Here is a 21,882-nt window from a genome sequence, read left to right as displayed (position 1 = left end):
AGAGGAGTATAAGGGGAGCTCAATTTAAAACTCACCGAGCAAACCTAGGTTTGTGGCTTCCTGTCCCCCCAATTTTGCCATGTGTTGTCTTTGCGGAAGAAAAAACCCATAGACACGCCTCCAAATTGGAATCATAAAAATTATTTTGCAACAGGACATTAAGAAACTTGCCACCAAAGCCTTCAGACCCTCTCAGAGTGGCCTGCTCCCCTCCCATGTCTCTTCGGTGGGGGCAGAGCCCCTTCGAGCCGTGCTGAGCACCCCTCTGTGTGATTGCAGAGGGGTGGACGGAGCTGGCCCTGCCGGGTACAGCCCGTCACTCCAGAGGATTCCACAGAGGCGAGACAGCAGCTTCTCCAGGTCTCCCCACAGACAGCTCATAAAATGGGGGTGTGGGATCAAGCTGCCCGAGGTTGTAGTTTGGATTATGAAAGCGGTTTGTTCTTGTGGAGCGGTCACAGAAGACGGGTGCCTTTGGTTCACTAACTGCAAAGCCACTCCCACAAGCCTCCGCAGCGGCTGCTCCGTGAAGCTGCCCCTCGGCGTTCCAGGGTGGCCCGTTTTGTGGGGCGATGAGGCCTCCTTAGGCGGCGGTGGACAGAGGACTTGGGGCGCTTGGCACGACAACTGCACCGTTTTTGAATGTTCTGGTTCGTGCCACGTGTGGACCGGCGGCTTGGCTTCCTAATTTGGTCTATCCGCCCAGGGACTCTACGTGGGGGGCAGTTTGCCTCCCCGTGTCCCGGGTGAGGAAGGCGCCTCTTGGGCAGTCATGGGACTTGCTCCCGATCAGCACACCTGGTGAGTGGCCACAGCACCACTGCAGAGCTCTCTACAGCGTGGCTCACAGTGCTGCCTCCCCAGTTTTAGAACTCCGATGAAATCCCAACTTTCATAGCACGAGGCGCCCCCAGCCAGACTGGATACAATTGTGGACCCACTGCGGAAAGGCCAGACGGCCCCAAGAGGCTTTGTGCCTGACACCAGGGCCCACGTTCTCCTCGGGGACAGGACTGCTTGGAACGGCGCCAGGGTACTCAGGCTGAGGCCAGCGCGTGCCCTCCATGCTCGCATCCTGCTGCAGCGCGCCCGCTCTGCCTGAACTAAGCGCACATCTGAGCCTGCCAAGCTGAGAGCCTGTACATGGGTTTCTCAGCCTCCTCCCCATCGGCTTTTGTACCATCTACTTTTGTTGGGGGTGTGGTCCAATGCTTGGCAGCACCCCTGGCCTCTCCCCACTAGGTGCCAGGACCCCCTGCCCCCACAGAGTAACAAGCAAAGAGGCCCCCAGGTATTGCCAAAGGCCCCGAGGGACAACCCCCCCCCCCCCCCCCCCCCGGTGAGAACCACTGTGTAAACCACTGTGTAAGGAGAGACTTGATGTCCCTCCACGGCCATGAGCAAGGAGAGTACCCAGACTGTTGGTGGTTTAAAAACCCCCGCCTTTTAGCTCCTCATGCCGAGGGAAGAACTGTTGTTCCACATGACAGAGCAACACAGTCCGTTAACTTTTATTTTTTTCAGGTAATGGGGCCCAGGATTGAACCCAGGACCTCATATATGGTAAGCTGGCACTCAACCACTGAGCCACATCAGCAACCCCGAGTGGGTTTGTTTGTTGCTGTGTTTTTAGGAGACACTGGAAACTGAACCCAGGACCTCCCATGTGGGAGGCAGGTGCTCAACTGCTGCAGCTACCTCCACTCCCAGTCCATTGCTAAAGTCCCATTCTCTTCTTTCCTAGAGCCCCAGCTTCTATTTATTCCAAAACTATATCATCCTATTAAACCCTGCCTCTGCTTTAGGACCCAAACTTAGAGAGAATCAGGTTAAAAAGTTACTCTAATAGAAGTTAAAACAAATTTATAGTCTTATAGTCAAAGGAGTACAGTTAAACTTGTGAGGCTGGCAGCTGGAAGGGGCCTGTCACTGTGCCTGGTTCAGCACATGCAGCGAAGTGTTTCCTTTGGAAACAGACCCAGGCACCCAGGAGTCTCCTCTGCCCCCACGCCCAAACACGCTGCGATTTGCTGGGAGAATTTAGACCTTTAGACCCTCTCCTTTGGTTTTCAACATTGTCTGGATATTGTCAGATGCATTTAAAACATCTTGCTTCACTGCTAATTTCTAAGGCTGGGAAAGCTCTAAACCCTGGGAGAGGTTTCAAGGGATGTTGACTTCTCATTTTTGAATCTCCTCCTTAAGAAAAAATGCTCCTTCCGAAGAATTAAAGGTAGAAGGAAATGTGACTATATAGTTGTTTCTTTTCTTTCCCCCCTTTTTTTGAGTATTTGACATTTTGCCCTTTCAACCTCACAATGATTTTGAAAATGTGTTTTGAAAAATAATTTACAAAAAACTCAACTCATGCCTCAGGCCATGTTCACTCGCCCCTGCTGGAGCAGAAAGACTGCTGCTCTGTCTCCTCTGCTCTCCTAGTGCTCCCCGTAGACTTCCAGGGCACACCTTTCTATCTGATGCTGTAGCCACTGGGGTCAGACTCTCTGATGACAGGGATGTCATCTTTGAACCCCTAACACCCAACACATCTCCTGGTATATGACGCCACTCGGTGAAGGGGCACTAAGTGAATTTGATTTTAGTTTGTTAAAAGTTATGCACGAGATTGCTCCCTTTTGAGTAAAGGGGAGTACAATGGGATTGACCCACGTGAAAGACTTAGATAAAAAAAGATCATTTTGCTTCAGATTTAAGGACCCCATGGCAATTGTTTAAGTGCCCTGGTTTCAGGAAGAGAGTGCTCGCCAGTGGCTGGATACCTCTAGAGGTGGAACGTTTCTGGAGATGAGCATCTGAAGTTTCTGGGAGGATGGACTTCCAAGTGCACACAGCTGACCTTCACATTCTAAAAATATATACTAAACGCCCACCATGTACCAGGCACTGTACTAGGCATTGAGGTCACAGGACCGAATAAAACAGTAGGAAATAAAAATGAAATGAAAAAGTGAAATGAAATGAAATTATGAAATGAAATGAAATGAAACCCTGTCCTCAAAGTGTTCACATTCTGGGGGGATAGGAAGCAGAAAAGGACATAATAAGTAAGTTACTGCTACGGCCTGTGTGTGGGATGTGAGGAGGACGTAAGAGACACGGGAAAAGGAAGGCGAGGAGGAGGACGCCTGGGCTGTGAGCTGTAAGGACCACCAGGAACGTGGCATTTGAGCAAATGTTTTAAGGAGGTGAGGGAGCAGGCAGCATGGAGGCCTGGAGCGCAGCAGGCAGAGGAGACATCATGTGCAAAGGCCAGGGGGCTAGGAGAGCAGGGAGGCGGTGGGGCTGCAGGAGATGAGTGAGCTGGAGGAAAGCAGGGCCCTCGGAGGGCAGACGGGGCCGTGCAGACCCCAGCAGACACGGAGGGGCGTCAGCACTGCCGCGACTGAAGGGCGGGACCACGGAGCAGCCTGATCTGACGTCCGGCTACCTGCTGTGCTGAGGCCAGACTGCAGGGGCACGGAAGGGGGCGGGGGGAGTCTGCTGGCTGGCCCTCACGGGCATACAGGGGAGCAGCAAGCAAAGCCACGGAAGAGCCTCGAATGGGGCCGGGCCCCCAGCAAGGGGGAGGTGTTCTGAAGAAACGATCCCCTGGGCTGAGCCCTGCCTTCCCTGAAACACTCAGTCTTTTTTTTTCCTTTCAGGGAGAATTGGAGGGTTATGGATTTCCAGGGCCAGATAAAATCATTGCAAAAATAGAAAGCTGGACAACACTAAGTGTTGGCAAGGACGTGGGGACCTGGAGAGCAGGCGGGTGGCCCGGCTCAGGTCAGGAGATGTGCCCTCTGCCCTACCACCTGCTTCTGAGCCGGACCCCAGAACGGCTCTCGCGCAGCACCCTGAGGTGGGGAAGGGTTTCCTAGCAGCATTGCCTGAGGAGCAGGGCGCGGGGCCCACCTGGGAAGTGGGCCACCAGAACCGGGCCAGCGAACACGACGGGACGTTATGCAGCAGGGGAAATGCACACAGCGGATCAACTGAGAATGCCAAGTGAAAAAGCAGACGGGCAGGGGCTGGGCTGTGAGAGGTCAGAGCTCTAGACCAGGGGCTTCCTGCCGAGGCAGAAGGAACGCAGCCCAGGACAGCCGGGAACAGCGCACCGCATCAGCAGCCCTGACCCTGGACCGCAGCCCTGCAAGCCAGGGCGGGGCGAGGAGGCGGCCCCTGGCTCCGCCCACGGCCTGTCTGGCCATTCTGGTGTCTGGCAGCTGTGGCAGTAGGTAGCTCGTGAGAGATACGACTTGACCCCCAGAGATTGGAAGCACATTCTTGTTTCCCAAAACCTGAGACAACTCCAGAGAAGGGGAAAAACATAAAAACAACTTTCAGGGGAGATTCACATTCTCAACACACATATGCAAAGATCCTCAATCTTACTAACAGGGGAATGGGAAATAAAAAGATAGCGATTTTCACCCAACTTTTTACCAAATTAAAAAACACCACCACTTATAAGGAGCATGGACTTGGGGAATGGCTCTTCATGCACTGCTGGTGAAAACGGTAACTGCCACAGGCTCTTGGGAGAGCGATTCGGCAGTGCTTGTCACGTTAAGTTGCACGTGCCCTAAGTGAGGCCGGGGTGGGTGTCCCTTGGTGGCCCCCAGCCAGCAATGCCTCCCAGGAGTCCCGTCATTAGAGGCCCCTCCCACCCTGCAACGCGGGTGGTCAGGTGACTTGTTCTGGCCAATGGGACTTGAGCAAGGATGGTGCAAGCAGAGGCTTGCTAAGTATTTGCAGAGAGGCTTGTCCCCTTGGACCACTCCCTCCTGGAACCCCGAGACGACCATGCTGCTAGCAACCCCAAGCCAGCCCTGTGCAGAGGCTGACTGGGGGAGAGCCGGGAGCTAGCCGATGGCCAGAACTGGGGGCGCAGACATGGTCCCCCTTGAACTGCTCCAGCAGCCTGCAGCCATTGCAGCAGAGACAAGCGCCCCAGTGCAGGTGGTGAAGCGTGGAAACCACCCCATGCCCATCAGTAAGGGATGCCTGAGCCGTGCTTCATTTGCTGTAGAGAAAAATATGTGAGCATCAGAGTGACAGAAATCGTGTGTCTGCCACCTGGAAGGCCTAAGCATACTCTATTATATTAAACAAAGCAAGCTGCAGCATCATGGATGATTCCAGTCTTGTGAAAGCATGTTTAAACAAATAAATACAAAATTAATGCTTGTTGGAGCATGGAAAAATGTGGACAACGACACCAGGTTGTTGCTAGTAGCTGCCCAGGGAGCGGCCTGAGAGCTGGGGTAAGGTAAGAGATGACTGACTTTTAAACAGGCAAAACCATTTTTAAACAGAACGGCATCTGAAAACTTGTCCGCTAATTTCAAACAAATTCTGAGAACAAAACTCCAGGGGTGTGTGCAGAGGGTGCCCTCAAGGTTCTCTACTAATTTTCAATGCAGCAGCATATTTTGCCAACTGTAAGGAAGTTTCATTCTGTGAAGAGTTTCTCGAGTCTTCTCCCACCTGGTTTTCCAAGACTCATTTAATATGGTCAGTGCGCTCTTTCCTAGCATGTTGCATGGGAAAGGGCAAACATCTGGCTTTATCTCTGAGAACACATTTACTCTGCCGGTGTGTGTATAAGCGGATATGCTAAATGATAAAACCTGAAAATTTTCTCTTCTCTGGAACTCAAATAACCTGAAAGCTAAACAGATAACAGAACTTGTTTTCTAAATATTGTTTTCATCATTCAAATGACAATGAAAAAATCTGACATTAGGGTACATGCCATTGTTTCTTTTTTTTTGAAGGAACTTTCTAGGTCTATGACAGAATCTGTCTGTACAAACTCATTTCAACATGCCTGACTTACTCCTTTTTTCTGTTTGTTTTTTTGAGGTATTGGGAATTGAACCTGGGACCTCGTAATTGGGAAGCCGGCACTCAAACACTGAGCCACTTCCCTGAGTTGGTTTTATCATTTCTTTTGCTTGCTGTATGCTTTTGTTTTTTTCAGGAGGCACGAACTGAACCTGATGTGGGCTATGGGTGGGAAGCTCTTTGTCTCTTCAGAGATAACCTAAGCTCTCTGACTCGTGGGTGTGACGGTAACAGGCTGCAGTCCTGCCCTTGGTAACAATGGCAAGGACTCCAGTCCCAGGAAACAGTTTAACAATGCAAGGTCTATAAACTTTAAGTATTTAGGGGAAATGCAAACTAAATATGCTAGAAGCTTACCTAGAATGTCTGAAGTCCATGCTAAAAGCTTACCTAAGACGTGGAAGATATATATGCTAATTGAAGCCTATTGAGAACTGAAACAAAGGGACCATTTGGCCTTTCCTCTCTGTATAAAAGGGATTCAGAAATCTTGTTCAGGGCTCGGGATTCAAACAGAAAGCTCCCGAGTCGCCGTCAATAAACCATTTTTCCTTCTCAAAATCATTCCTGAGTCCTGGCCTCTCTCTAGGCAAATAATTGAACCTCTCTCAAATTCTACAACAAACCCAGGACCTCTCATGTGGAGGCAGGTGCCGACCACTTGAGCCACATCTGCTCCCCTGACTTACTCCTTTTGTCTACCGCTATGGGTCTCAGCTTTTGTCTACCACTATCGGTCTCAGCTTTTGCTTCCCATTAGAATTCTCCAGAAGGAAATGGAGATGCCAGAGACACTGATTTAGCTTGTCTGGAATGAAGCCTGTTTATTGGGATTTGGGAACTGGCCCTCAGGTAATTCTAATATACTCCCAAGTTTGACAACCACTGGTCTAATACAAGTAGGAACGTATCCTCAAAAAACAAATCGTATTCTAATTGTCTCTTGAATCAAAGACAAACTTGAAGTACGTTTCACCTGGTTCTAACATTAACTGCACTCGGGTGGAGTGAGGCCCTTTAACCTCGGTAAGGAACACCGCCCTTCAACCAGAGCTCTCAGTACCAGGAGCAGGATTCCGGGTGGGTGCAGGTGCTGCGGGGAAGTTGGTGGCCTTTGGCAGAGGCCTGCGAGTGTGTCCCTGCCAAGGCAGCAACGCGGCGCTTCAATCGACACGACATACACCACCCAGGTCTCAGCGTCGTAATTAGGTGGCATTTCAAAGCTCTGCTGGGAATATTTTGACATCGTCACCGTGTTTCGGTCACAGAATTATCCTTCCATAGGGTAATTTCCTGATGGAAATACCTGCGTTTCCCAATGGTTTTTCTCCAATTAACGTTGAACCTGCCAACATGCATGTCAATTTTATTTAAAACCTTGAACTTGATGTGTATCTCTCTGTTTCCCTCCTCGTCTTTATAAACATGCTCTGAGCACTTGGCGCGTAGTTCCAACACCCCTGACCTCACCTGGCCCGTGAACTTCCGCAGGGGACGGCGGCTTTGTGGTCCATTCAGCACGAGGCACACAATGGGCCACTGAAGGCCTGCTCCCTTCACTCATAATTTTGTCAGCACTGTTGTTCGCTATAAAATACCATCCCATGCCCTGGAAAGGTTGCAAAGATTTTAGGAACCGCCACCAGCTTTCTAGAGACTTGGTATGTCGTACATTTACCCTGGCATCGGTGAAGCAGACCTGGTTTTGCTGCTTTCCTTGGGTGTCCTCGTGTGCCTTCCTCCCACTCCTGACAACGGAGAGAACGGCCTGTGCTCTCCCCTCCCTCTCTGCCCCGAGTTCCTGGGAAGGTCAGACAGGTAGTTCAGGATTTTCAGTTTGTTCACTGAGTGCCCTCCACAGAACCTTCTAGCAAGCACCTTAGCTATACATCACACCTAAACACAGCTCTTCTTCCATTTAATAGAAGCAGTTGGTATGTATTGGAAAGAACAGATTCAAAAGATCCAGGTCTTCTTTAAAGTAAGGATAATTACAATATAAGTGCATTCGCTGGGTGCTGGCAACATCAGGCAATGGTGCCCTAGCCCAGGCCCGGCTCTAGGGCGCTGTTTCTCCTCCCCACGGGGCAAGGCGTCCGAGGGGCCAGAGTGACGTGGGAACCCCCTGAGCCCTCAGAGGCCGGGTGTCCCTGGACCACGGGCTAAGGATGCAAGGGCAAGCAGCTCATTTGGAGGTGGCCCCAGGAGCCACCACAGAGCAGTGGAAGTGACAAGCGAAGGGAAGGCTGCTGACAAACGGAGCGTCCAGAGCACGGGCTTTGCTGTGGGAAACCGAGGTGCTATCCCTCGGGGAGCCCGGTGGAAGGCACAGCGCTTGCCTCCGACCCTCCAGCTGCAGGCACGTCTATCCACCACCTTTGCTGGCCACTGGCTGAGGACGGCTACTGGAAGGTATTAAGTCCCCACTTCCAGCCTGTCCCCAAAAGAGCCAGGTGGACGCAGCTACCTGAGCACATGCCCAGCCAAGCCACAGGTGCTGGTGTGGAAGCTGTGAGCAGCTGGCAGGGCTGTCGTGCATGCTGCGGAGGGGCCAGGCACCACAGTGCCTGCCACGCCGGGACCCCGAAATTTCTCGTCCAAACGGCCCAAGCCTGCCTGCAGAGCCTGTGCCCCTGTGCTCCCGGGCCCCGCCTCCCAAGGGAGAACCAGGCGGCCGCGTGAGCAGGGCCTGGCCATGGCGAGGGGCAGCTGCTGGCAGAGGGGGCAGCCGAGCTCAGAAACGAGGGCACAGCTCTGGAAGGCAGGCTTGGGGCCCATGGTGGCCAGGCACGGAGGTGAGGGTGGGAGGAGAAGGGGCAAGGGAAAGGAGGTGACTGAGGCCAGTTCCCCGGGTGCCGGCACTTTTCGAGGCGGAACCCTGAGAACTGTGAACTCTACCCTGGCCTCCCGGGGGTGACGACGTGCCTTCGTCACGGGGGAGGACGGCACATCTTCAGCTGTGGGTTCGTCCGCGGGGTTCGTAACTTGACTGCTCAGGCAGATGTGTCGGCAGCCGGCCCGCGCTCCCCGGGTGTCACCTGGGTGCACCCACGGCCTCCAGCTGCAGGCCGCCTGGCTGCCGGCTGCAGCAGGAAGGTGAGGAGCTGCTGGGGCAGCCCTCCGGGAAGGCTGAGGGATGGGGCATGGAGACGCCCGCTTCCCTGCCGCTCGGGGGCTCTCCCCACCTCCCACCCCAGGTGGCACAGCTCTCATCCACGGGGGAGCCTGCTCACTCGACGGCTCCCCTTCCCCGATTCGTGGCCCCTCTTCCTGAGGGCCCCTCCCCTGCCCAGCAAGCCTCACCCATGCGAACTCTTGCCCAGGGCCTGCTCCTGGGCCAGGGCGGCCTGTGGCCTCCACCTGCGCTGTGCTCCAGGCCCTCAGGTGTCCGCCACTTCCATCAGAGTCAGCGAAGGAGGCAATAGTTTGACCCCGCCTGTAACTGAGTTTTTCAGCTTTAAGTTCCAAAGTTCCCAAGCTAAAAGAAAGGGCAATAATTTTTAAAAATTAATTTTAAAAACCCGCTGCCTCACTTTGCCCCTTACTGCCGTGACCTTGTGTGGTGCTGTCGGCTACTGGCTCCCATCTGTGAACGGGGCAGCACAGTCCACCTCACGGCGATGGGGGCACTGGGAAGGCCACAGAGACGGCGGCAGGGACCGTTCCTGGGGGTTACCGTGCGGACTCCAGGGGCAGGTCCTGGGCTCCCGGCCCGGCTCTTCTCCACTCATTGTCGGTTCCTTCCTCACTCCCTTCTCCTCTTCCCTAAGCACCTGAATACTGAGCACCTACTGTGTGCCAGGTACTGTCCTGGAAGCTACAGATGCAGCTCTGAACACGATGAATGAGACTCCTGCTCCAACAGAGCTCACCTCCCAGTAGAGGGAGTCAAAATGCAACAACCAATCAATCAGCACAAACGGAAGAGAAAAATCAGGCACCTGTGACCTGGGCGGGGTGACAGTCCCCGGTTAGTCAAGCAAATGCTGCCCCAGGTGTGAGGGACAGTGTTTGGGGTGCGGCTGACATCTACCATCAGGTGACTTTCCGAAAAGGAAGTTCTCCTTGACAACGTGGTGGGCCTGCCCCAGGCAGCTGACAGCATTCAAGAGCCGAAAGAAGGCATTCTGCCTCAAGTCTGCGGCGTCCCCTCCTGCCTGAGCTGCCGGCGGTGGCCTGCCTTGGGAGATGTCTGATGTGCTAAGACCAGCAGGCCCAGGAGCGCATGAGCGAATTCCCCAAAATGCACCTATTTTAGGTAGGCAGAGACAGAGAGCTAGAGAGGCCTGTGTCTATAGACGTAACACAGAGTGAGAGAGATACTGAGAGGGACAGGGCTGTAGAGCCGTCATCTGTCTCCGTCTGTCGTTGATTTGTAACCCCTTGACGCAGTTTCTCTGGAGAGCCCTGACTGGTACAGCTCCCAACAAGCCGAGGAAATCAGAGCAGTGTATTGGCATGTGGCTGGTGGGCTGGTGTGCGTGCACACGTGTGCACGTGAGCCTGCATGTGTGTCCATGTGCATGTCAAGATTGCGTGTGTGTTTGTGTGTGCATGTCTGGACGTATTCTGCTCCAGTACTTCTGAGAGCTGCTGGTTCAGCCACACCTTGGCGATGCTGGGAGCCAGGAGGGCCAACAACTGCAAGCAGGACTGCACCTGTCCTCCATGGGGAACCTGAGCCCCTCTCGACACAGAGGGGGAGTGGACATCACCAGCCCAGGGTCCACAGGATGGAGGAATAGAGTATGGACGAGAGTGGACTTACTGGTGTTCTACTATGGAACACTGTTATTAGTAATGGAAGAAATTGTAGCATTGATGTGGAGAAAGTGGCCACGGTAGCTGCTGAGGGCAGGGAGAAGGAAGAAGACATGTGATGTGGGGGCATTTTCAGGACTTGGAGTTGTCCTGGGTGGTGCTGCAGGGACAGATGCAGGACACTGTGTGTCCTGCCATGGCCCACTGGGTGGACTGGGGGAGAGTGTGAACTACAGTGTAAACCACTATCCATGCGGTGCAGCAGTGCTCCAGAATGTATTCACCAAATGCAATGACTGTGCCATGATGATGAAAGAGGTTGTTGATGTGGGAGGAGTGGGGTAAGGGCAGTGGGGGGTATGTGGGGACCTCTTACATTTTTTTAATGTAACATTTAAAAAAAAATAAAGAGAGAGGGGGAAAAGAAAGAGGCTCGTGAGAACCACCTGTGAGAAGACTTGGGTGCATTTCAGAGGACAGGGCGGGTGCAAAGCCCCTGCTGGTGAGAGGGGAAGGCGCCGGGGCCTGGGCGAGGCGGGAAGGCCGAGCGGAGGTGGCGGCCCGGGAGGCAGGGCCTGCGCAGGAGGCCCCACAGGCCGTGGTGAAGCACGGCTGGAGCCCGGGACGCGGGGATCCTGGGAGGTGTTGGGAGACCCCCGTCTACTGGCCCGGGCACTGCCCTCTCCAGGCGCCCGCCCTTGGCTGGGTGACAGAGGGGAAGCCGGGGGGAGCGGGGGGCTTCCCGTAGAGCCCAGGGCCCCTGCCTCCTGCCAGCCACTTCCAGTCTCGCTCAAGGGGCAGGGCTCGTCTCAGGTCACGCCCGTGGCTCTCGGCCAGGACTCTCAGCCACCAGCTTCACAGCCGCCTAGCAGGGGTCCCTGAAAGGTCTTCTTCCCAGGGCGCCCACCTCGCCCGCCTGCGTGAAGCTGCCACGGGCACCCTCGGGAGGGGCACACGTGTCTCCAGGGGGCAGCGGGACCCAAGGCCTGTTGGCAATACTCTGCTTCTTGGGATCCACCAGGAGACAATTCGTGGGGTACAGTCTGACTACTGTACAGTATCAAGGCACAGTGTTGGAAAAGCAAGAGAGAGCCAAATGCAAGTCGAGGGGAAGGTAAACTGAGACCAGTGCACACAGGAGTCGACTTCTGGAGCTCCCCTCATTGCTGTCATTCATGAAAATTGGAATGATTTCCAAGGAGCCGCTTTTCTCCTGGAATCAAATAAGCGACAAAACAATCTCCTTTAATGTGTCCTTTTCTTGGTATCACATCAACTGGGCAATACTGGGGGGTCTGCTCTGGACTCAGAGCCTGATTAGCTCCACTGAGATATCAACTGACACCTCTAGCTTCAAAAAACTAGAGGGTCTCGGGCCCACACATCACCTTGACTCTGTGTACACTGAGTGTCAAACAGTGTCTGGGCACTGCTTAGATGCTGCAACAAAAGAATCTTATACTATCCTTTCCATCTAGGGCAAAATCTGGAGATACTGCATGCTTTCAAAATAAGAAGATAGAGAACACTTGGCTATGTGAAGTGGCACGGTGTGGGGGCCCTGTGGTATTGGCCTTTTACATAACACCAAGCCATGTATTTTATGCCTGGAGACCATTTGAAGGAAATTGGAATCATGACCCTAGATTATAATGACCTCTTTAAAAACTTTTACTGTTTTCTACAATATACCAATGATCTTTATAAATAGTAGAAGAGTTCATAATTATAGATAGGCAAATGGATTTTAGAAATCACCATTATATAATCACACCATGAAGAGGTAATCGTATCACCATTTTGATACAGATCCCCCTGAAGTCTCCCCTACCTTTTCTGTCTATAAAGATGTGTGAATGTTTACTTATTTTTAAAAGTGGGACTCTAACAAGCCAACTCTTTATTAAAATGCTTTGGATTTAATCACACACTCAGGATCTTTCAAAATCTCTTTCATCAGATCTAATGGCCACACTCCACTAAAGGTAGGCACCACAATTCATTGAATCAATTCCCCACTACTAGACAACTGAGCTATTTCTAGTAACAAGCTACTATATATAATGCTCAATAAAATTAACCTCGCACCTCCAATGCAGTACAATGCACCCGCTGGGGCTGGCCCAGCTGTGGGCTTCAGGCCGCTACACCTCCCCTGGGCTTCTAACATGCACTGAAAAGCAGCTCTTCCAACTCTAAGCCGAAAGTTGCAAACCAACAACCCACAGGTGTGTTCTGGTTATCCTACACGGTGTTTTAAAATGTGAGGAAACTGCATCTGAACATCTAAATTTCTTTTTCTCTTGGAAGGAGAACCCTGATGCTCCCAATCAGCACCCCCTGGTGGGATCTGGGTGGCACCCCAGTCTGCACAGCACCCTCCTTTCTGCTGCCGCCCATCAGCCTGCTTGCCAGCTGACATCTGCTGCCCCTCCAGGTGCTTCAGCTGGGACCCTATAGGCTGCCGTCCTGGGACTCTTGTAGGCTGTTATCATCCTGTGACCCTGGAGGCTGTTGTCCTGCGGCCCTTTGTAGGCTGTTGCCCTGAGACCCTTGTAGGCTGCTATCCTGGGACCCTTATAGGCTGTTGTCCTGCAACCCTGGCAGGCTGCCATCTTGAAGTGGATTTCTCAGTCATTTAGCGGCACCAACCCTATGACAGCTTTTGAATGTTGGAATCCGGGTGAAAATGTGGAGACCCAACTCTAAATTTACCAGCCATGTGACACGTGTGACACATGACCTAACCCTGGTGTTAGTTTCCTAGGGCTGCTGTAACACATTACTACTCACCTGGGTACGTGGACCAGGAGAACAAGAGCATCTCATGCTCACCCGGTTCTGGGGCCAGAGTCCTGGTACCAGGGTGTCAGCAGGGCCTTGCTGCCCCCAGGCTCTAGGGGAGGGTCTCCTGCCTCCCCCAGCTTCTGGGGGCTCCTGCATTCCTGGGTGCTGCATGGCTCATAGGCGTGTCCCTCCCCTCTCTGCGGGTCTCCACTGCCTTCTCCCCTGTGTGCCTGTGTCTCTGCACCCAAGCTTCTTTCCTTGCAGGGACACTGGTCATCAGGTTTAGGGTCACCCGAGCCAGCATGACCTCCCTTTAACTTGATTCCATCAGCAGAGGTTCTCTAATTTCCAAAGGAAATACGTGAACTTGAATTCGGGAGAAATGCTACTCAACCTATAATACCTTCTTCTGAGACTGACTTTTCCTTTCTCGGGCCATCATGTGGCGAGGCTCGCTGGCACCGTGGCTGTGACTATCACATGAAACGACTCATGCTGAAAACCTGCTAATCCTGCAAAATCCCTCACAGACATGTGGGATCATGGTCAGCTCATGGGGACTTCCTGTTCTGTCAAGACACATAGTCCCATACAAAGCCTGGTGCATTAGGAGAAAAGCAATATGTCCGTCATCAACACTGCTGGCCATTCGCCAAAACCCTTCCCGTCCTCCATGGGCACACGGCCCGGCCACATTTCCCATCCTCCCTTGCAATGGATGCCGTCATGTGACCGGCGTCCAGGCACTGGAACAGGAGCAGGGGAATGTGTGCACTTCCAGGCTTATCCCAGCCAACCTCCCAGGACCCTCCCTGCTCTTCTCCCTTTCCTTCCCTTCTCCCCTTGATGCGGGGGCTTTGGAAACCACGGGAACCAGGTGTCGAAGATGGTGGACAAAACCTGAAGGATTCTGGGTTCTCAAATCTTTGCTTATCTACTAGCAATGCCTGTTTGGAATTTTCCCGAGTGAGTGAGAAATAACCCTCAGGTGCGTGTGAGCCAGTATCCTTTTGGAGTTTGTTTGTTAAAGCAACCAGCATTACTAACTGTTAGTTTGTGAAGACTAAAGGAGTGTCAACTTGAAGAAAAACTTCTTGGGTTGAGTTTGAAAGCTTTTTTTTTCCTTTTCTTTTTTTTTTTAAGATAAAATTAGTAAGAAAAATTAGCAAATGTCAGTTTCAAGCCAATTAAGAATAGTTTTGGTTACAAATGCTGCACTTGGAAACTGACTGATTATGAAATACTTCCTGGGAGACACATCATCCTGCTCACAGAGTTCACTGAAAAGCAATTAATTTTTATTTTAAGGAAACATAAGAGAGCTGTTCAGTACAAAGCAAAGAAATCAAGAAAGAATTTTGTCTATAAAGTGATGGAACATAAGTACCTTTAAATATATAGTAGAGAACATCTAATTATAGACCATAGCATTAAATACCCTTTAATGGAATGACAATTGGTGCACAAAACATACCTACTACAGCCCCCATTTTTCCCACTCATGTTGGCACACTCAACTCAAATGAGATTGCCTAATAGCATCTAATAATTTTCTTTTTGTCACTTGGTTCTTTAGAAGGTCTGTTTCCTCAGCTATGCAGAGGGAACTTGGTATATATACATCAAAAGCTGAGCTGAGACATTCCCCTGGTTGGGTTTTGTGCTTTCATAGGATGGCAGTAGTTGCTTCTTTTTTTTAAAGATTTTATTCCCCCCCCCCCCACCACCATTGTCTGCTCTCTTGTATCCATTCACTGTGTGTTCTTCTGTGTCTGGCTGATCCTCAGTGGCACTGAGAATCTGTCTCTTTTTGTTGTGTCATCTTGCTGCATCACCTCTCCATGTGTGTGACGCCACTTCTGGGCAGGCTGTGCTTTTCTTTATGTGGGGCGGCTCTCCTTGTGGGGTGCACTCCTTGCACCTAGGGCACCCCTACACAGGGGACACTCCTGCATGGCACAGCACTCCTTGCATGTGGCAGCACTGTGTGTGGGCCAGCTCCACACAGGTAGGAGGCCCTGGGTTTGAACCCTGGACCTCCCATGTGGTAGGCGGATGCTCTATCAGTTGAGTCACATCTGCTTCCCATAAATGAATAGCCTTTTTAAAATTTTTATTTTATTTTATTTTATTTAGTAGCCTTCTCTTTTCCTTTCTTTCTTCTTGGCAATGGCCATCTAAGGTTTTAAGAGGAGCTAGCTCAGCTCTTTCTGCATCTTAAGGTGCACGTGGTTCAAGTGAAGCTTCCTCTACCTTCACATCCCAGGTGTCTGCCCACGAATGCAGCTTGGCCATGGAGCTTTCCAAACTCTCAGGCTCCTAAAAGGGCATGTGGCCCAAGGCAAATCAGGCAAGCTGTCCTAGAACTGCTGCTGGAGCTGCTGTGAAAGAGAAACCCCTGCCCCCTGCGATACTGGGGCCGACCCCAACCCGCCCCGGAGCCCCGGGAGCCGGAAGCCCAGCGTGGAGGTGGAGGCAGCTCGGAGGTCACGTGGGGCCCCACCAGCCGCACCGGATGCTCCGTACACGCAAGCCCCTTTCACATGGTGCAGCCAGGATCTGATCTTTTCTGTTGTTTGATCTGGTTTGAATTGGTATGCTGAGACTTGAAACCAGAGCGCGCTAATTGTTTCTCCAGTTAGGAGGGAGGTGTTGTCATATGGCTATCGTTATTGAGAGTCATCAAATGACAGTCATCAACCTTGGTGATTAACGCGTCCCATTTTCATCTCTCAGATAACGTTAAGGGGTGACAACTGCTAATGCTTATTGAGTGCTTGCTGTATGCCAAGCACATGGATTGAAATTATAAATACCTATCCACTGCAAGTAAATTAAATAGTACTAACTGGAAGTAGCAAGCCTCTCTACTACCCAGACTTCATTTGCCAGTTCTCTTCCTCAGAATCAATAACAACCAGTTACTCTGTATTGTTTTAGAAATACTCCATATAAAACATGCGCTGGGAGCACATGTTCATTTTCAACACCACCGATGCTGCCGGCCGGCCAGGGCCTGCTGGTAGCACACCGCACCGAGGAGTGCAGTGTGCTACCAGCCGAGGGACAGACCCCTCGGAGGGGCTGAGGAGTCTTGGAAACAAACCAGGCTGTTTGGATTCAGAGCCTGAATTCCTAGCAACCACACTGCTCTCTTGACATGTTGGGAACCAATAAATAACGTCCCACTTTCCCTGCTGAATGTGCAAGCAATTAGAGGAGAGACATGAGTCGGATCACTGACGCTCAAGACACGCTGTCTTGTGATAAGAGCCAGGTGCAGGAGGTGGCTCAGGTACACTACAGATAGGTGTCGCCTGGGCTCCCCTCCCCTAGCCTGGAGGTCAGGGGAAGACTAAGTCAGCAGAAACGCACTCATCCAGCATTTCTGCCTCATACTGCTGGGGGGGCGGGGAGGACAATTCAGAGACCAAATCCCCACTGTCAAGCATTTCATCAGCTGAGCTCTGTCCGTTAGAAAACTGGAAGTCACCCACCAAGCTGACAGGAGGCAAGGACCGTGTCTCTTGTGCCAGACCTTCTATATGGAAACAAGGAGGAGTCAGCTAAAGTCTTCCTTCTGGCACTACCTTTATTTAATTTATGAAGAGTCAGGGATCAGAGAAGTTACAGGGGATGCCTGAAGCCACACAGCTGGTGAATGCTGGGGTTGCACAATATCTGGCTCCGAAGTGTGTGAGCTTCCAGTACAGTGAGCTACCTCCCAGAGGCATAAATCATTTAAAACCAGGGGCCACCTGTAGGCACACTTGTTATTCTTGACATTACTCATGCATCTAATTTTCTTAACATTACCAGCATATGCCTGCCATATTGAAAGGACACATAAATGTTTTGTTTACATTTGCATATTAAGAAATGTACAAAGTAGTATAAATCGGCTTATGAATAATAGATTTCTCATCTTTAATCACTGGCATTACCTCAATTTCTATTCCTGTGTCTCTGCCGGTATTTGATAACTGTTCTAGAATAATTCCCACCCTCGTCTGAAAAAAAGCAAGGCCAGAGTATGAATGCTCCTCAACCCAGCGCTCCAATCCTCCCCCTCCCAGAATAAAACCAGCAGTCCTCAGCCCCGAGCCCAGGCCGGCCTGCCCGCGCTGCCCCTCCCACCTCCCGCCTCTCCTCCGCTGGCCCCCGCCTTCTCGCGGATCCTCCAGCACTGCAGGCACAGCTGCCAAGTTCAGCGGTGACCGGTGACCGGTGACCGGCCACTGCCTGGCCCCGCACCTCACATGCAGCGCAGGCTCAGGAGGCAGCAGCGAAGCAAACGAGCATGGAAGGAGGGGCCTTCCGAGCAGAGGCTCTGTGCAGCGGGACAGGGCCTAGGGACATCAACAGGGCCAAGAAGGGGCCTGCAGAGGAGGCCCAGGCAAGGCTTTGAAAACCTCGTTATCTTTACAGAGGGCTTAGCCTTAAGATAACACAAAGGTTACACGCTTCCTCTACCTATGATAAGCTGGAGAAAGTATTTGTATAACGAAGGGATAAAATGGGGGCATAGGGTTACCTTTGGGTGGGGCTTTGTGGGCTTGAGGGGGGCTAGGGATGGGAGGATGGGCAATATTGCCCAAGAAATTGGGGGGAGGGTGGGGCAACATATGAACATAGGAGATTGTCAGGTATTTGGTTGAGAGTATAATGCTGAGAAAACTTTTTCAAAAATATAATAAGTAAGGTTACCTGTTTAAGATGCTTAAAGGGGATAATCTGACACAGGACAGGCTCCTAGGGAGTGTGTGGGTGCTCATTTTCCCATAGTGGGTTATATCATTGGATAGAGACCCATATAATGAGAGAGAAGGTATACCACATCCTGGGGAGGACTGATGATCTCAAATAGAGGGAATTGTATCTCTCGAGAGAAATGGTGGCTCCCAATGCATTAGGGCAGTTGAGCAAGTCAAGCCTTCAACACTGTTGCAAGTATCTCTAAATATGGCCCTTCAAGCAATGAGGACTGACTGTCACTGTGGGTCCTAAGGGGAGGGGAAAATAAGTATTGAATAGATTGAACCAATGTAACTGTGTGGGCAATAGAAGTGTTCCACAAGATTACGCAAGGATGGATATAAGACATGTTAAATTACACCAAAAATATATAGGGGCTGATAGGCTAAAATGTAAATCATAATGTAAATCATAATGTAAAACATAAGATAATTAAAAATTTAGAAAATTGTATAGTCTAAAATATAAACCACAATGTAAACCCAAATGATACCTTGTTTGAAAGCTATTGTCTCAATATCTATACATCAGTTTCAGTAAATATAGTATGAATATGTAAAAAGATTATTGTGTGGAAGGGAAAAACGGTTTTATATTGGATATGTGGGAGTACTGTATATTGTATATATGAATTACTGTGATCTAAAACTTTTGTGAACATAAGTTTAATAATTAGGGAAAAAAAAGAAAAAGATAGGACATAGACACTGAGGAAAAGATGGAAGTAGTCGCCTTGCCAAATTGCATACAGGGCAACACTTATTGCAGTGATGGAAGGCAAAACATCAAAAACAAAGCTTTTGCATTTTTAAATTTTTTGGTACTCCAATTTATTTTTACCTTAAATTTTCTAAATTAATATGTATTTTATATCTAACCTTTAAACTCATCACTATATTCCATTTTACTATTAATGGAACCTGGTAATATATTGGGCTTCACTTCTGAAGATGTTTTGGATCACAGAGAGGTTCAACAATGGCAGCGGAGGAATACTGGTGTGGGATGTTATTGACAGGGGACACATGGCTGGCAGGGAGTTCTACAGGGCATATATCCAGGGTACATAAAAATGTTTGTATATTTTTATAGTGGTTACAATTAAGACAACAACTGAGGGAGTGCTGAGTTCCTAGCCAGGAGAGCTCTATTACAGTCCCTAAAGGAACAGCAACAATCTCCCAAGTACAATGGCAAAGACCAAAAAAGAAGGAAGGTCCAACAATGAGCCCTTGATACTAATGACTATGTTTGTGAGCCTGTGCACCTGAAATAAGAACAAGGCTTAGAGCTGCAGGGTGCCTAAGAGTTACCTCCTGAGAGCTTCCATGTTGCTCAAATGTGGCCAGTCTTGAAGCCAAACTCAGCATGTAAATGCACTGCCTTCCCCCCAGCGTGGGACATGACTCCCAGGGATGAGCCTCCCTGGCGCCGAGGGATTACTACCAAGTACCAGCTGATGATGTAACTAGAAAATGACCTTGAATAAAAGGGTCAACTCAGACTAGCAGAATATCTCAGTCTATATAATAATACCAGGAGTTAAAAATGCTTTTTAACCTGAATAAAAGGGGGAAATGGAAAGGACAAATGAATTTATATGGCTATGAGTCTCCAAAAAGAGCCAGGAGGTTATCAGAGGGTTGCCCTTATGCACACCTCAGCAGAGTCCCAGAGACAGATAAAGTAGACACAACCCCGGGTATTGGTTCTTCTGAGGGCTACAGAGACCCATAGGTTCTATGGTCATGGCAGATGGAGTTCAGTGCCATGTCTGTTGGCCCTTCCTTGGAGTTTGTGTTTCTGTGTGGTGGAGCTGGACTCAGATGTGATCTTTGTCCACAAGTCTCTCCTGTTACTTTTACTGGAACTGTAGTTGGTGCTGCGGTTTAGTGTATACTCAGGGGAACTGAATCTCTGGACTGACTATGTGAGAGCCAGGCCCTGAGCCTCAACAGACTTCAACTCCTACACTCTGGTTTATTGGACTTACCCCACTCAGCTAACATGGAGGTGAAGAAGGTCAACCACCACACCAGGGAGCCAAGAGTGCCTACAACTGAAAGCAGGAGGATTGCATCCAGCATCCATGTGGAATCTAAGCCCTCTCTTGATATAGATGTGGAGTGGACATAACCATTCTAAGGCCCACAGGATGGAGGAATAGAGTACGGATTAGAGTGGACTTATTGATATTCTATTCATGAACTATTGTGATTAGTAGTCAAAGAAAATGTGGCATTGGTGTGGAGAAAGTGGTCATGGTGGCTGCTGGGGGTGGGGATTGGGAGGAAGAGATGTGATGTGGAGGCATTTTGGGGGTTGGAGTTGTCCTGGGTGATGATGCAGGGACAATTACCGGACATTGTATGTCCTCTCATGGCCCACTGGGTGGACTGGGGGAGAGTGTGGGCTATGGTGTGGACCACTGACCATGAGGTGCAGCAGTGTTCAGAGATGTATTCACCAAATGCAATGAATGTCTCATGATGATGGAGGAGGTCATTGTTATGGGGGGAGGAGTGGGGTGAGGGGGTATATGGGGACCTCATATTTTTTTAATGTAACATTAAAAAAATAAAGACAAAAAAATAAAGATAATACAAAGGATTTTAGCCTTAAGATACTGCAAAGATTTGGGTCACCAAACGGAGTCACACAATAAGAGTGCACAGCCTGCATCAAGATTTCCTATTAGACTCCAGGGCCCCGGTAATCGAGAGTTAGAGCAAAGTAGAGACGCCCCAGAACCAGCCGTGGGGCCACCCGCCCGAGCCGACCCAGGCTGCCACCCGGGGCCTCCTCTGCTGTGTGTGCTGTGCGTCCCTAAGATGGAAGAGCAAAGAGCGCCAGTGTCAGAGCAGCTCCTTCCACAGTCACCTGTCCCCCGCCCACACACCCTGCGAGACGACGAACTGTGGCCTGCCGGGTAATCCCTTCCTTCACGAACCGCAAACCGATGGAGAACCTTGGGAAGACTTGAAAAGGTGAGTGACAGGATCTGGCTGTGTTTCATAAAGAAGCCTCTGACCATGGCGGGAGAAAGGTGCGGTATTTTGCGCATCCGTGTCTTATATTTTTTTGAATCCCATTCACTCCTGGGTTAAAATGCCAGCTTCTCAATAAACATCTGTTGACATAATTACGAAGTAATGAAACATTTCGTTTTTATTTTTACAAACTCGCTATAAAGTAAACAGCAAGAATTTCACCACGAATGTACCCATTGTTTGGGAAGATACCCGCCTGGAAATGCTGCCAGTGCAGAGTTGAAGCTGTTTCATGTGCCACATAGAGAACAATCCTTTGCACATAGCAATCCTACAATTAATATTTTCTTGAATAAATTTATTGAGTAAATGCCTCAGCATTTGAGTATATACTCTGCTATTTAAGAACAAGAGCTGAATCAGTCCCATCACAAGGTGGGTAGCACATAGTGCAGGTGACAGACATGACTTTTAAGGAGACGTGAGCTCAGGAAATCACTGCTGCCCGTTATGGAGAACCCCAACAGTGAGGAGGGACGAGCGGAACTGCTGCAGGAGGGGTGGATACCTGGTGACGACAGGCTGGATGCTGAAGGAAGGAAATTGTTTGGCTGACTCATCCCAGACCCCCTGGTATTTAAAGAGCGATGGCCTTAGACTACTACAAAGAAGGAAATTACACCAAAGTGGGCGTGATTCAAGCATGAACAATGATCAGGTGAGGATGAATTTTGGAAAC

The 21,882-nt window shown here is 50.4% G+C and overlaps 1 protein-coding gene across 1 annotated transcript in view; it reads right to left on the bottom strand.

Moving 5' to 3' along the window:
* The window catches only part of TMEM132D (transmembrane protein 132D), a 707,326-nt gene that overhangs the window by 320,072 nt on the left and 365,372 nt on the right, over positions 1 to 21,882 (bottom strand). The gene's annotated exons all lie outside the window — the stretch shown is intronic.

This window comes from Dasypus novemcinctus, chromosome 19, assembly GCF_030445035.2.
Source record: "Dasypus novemcinctus isolate mDasNov1 chromosome 19, mDasNov1.1.hap2, whole genome shotgun sequence".
NCBI classification, from domain to species: Eukaryota; Metazoa; Chordata; class Mammalia; order Cingulata; family Dasypodidae; genus Dasypus; species Dasypus novemcinctus.
Note: the sequence above shows the minus strand (reverse complement) of the source record. Positions and strands in the feature narration are given on the sequence as shown.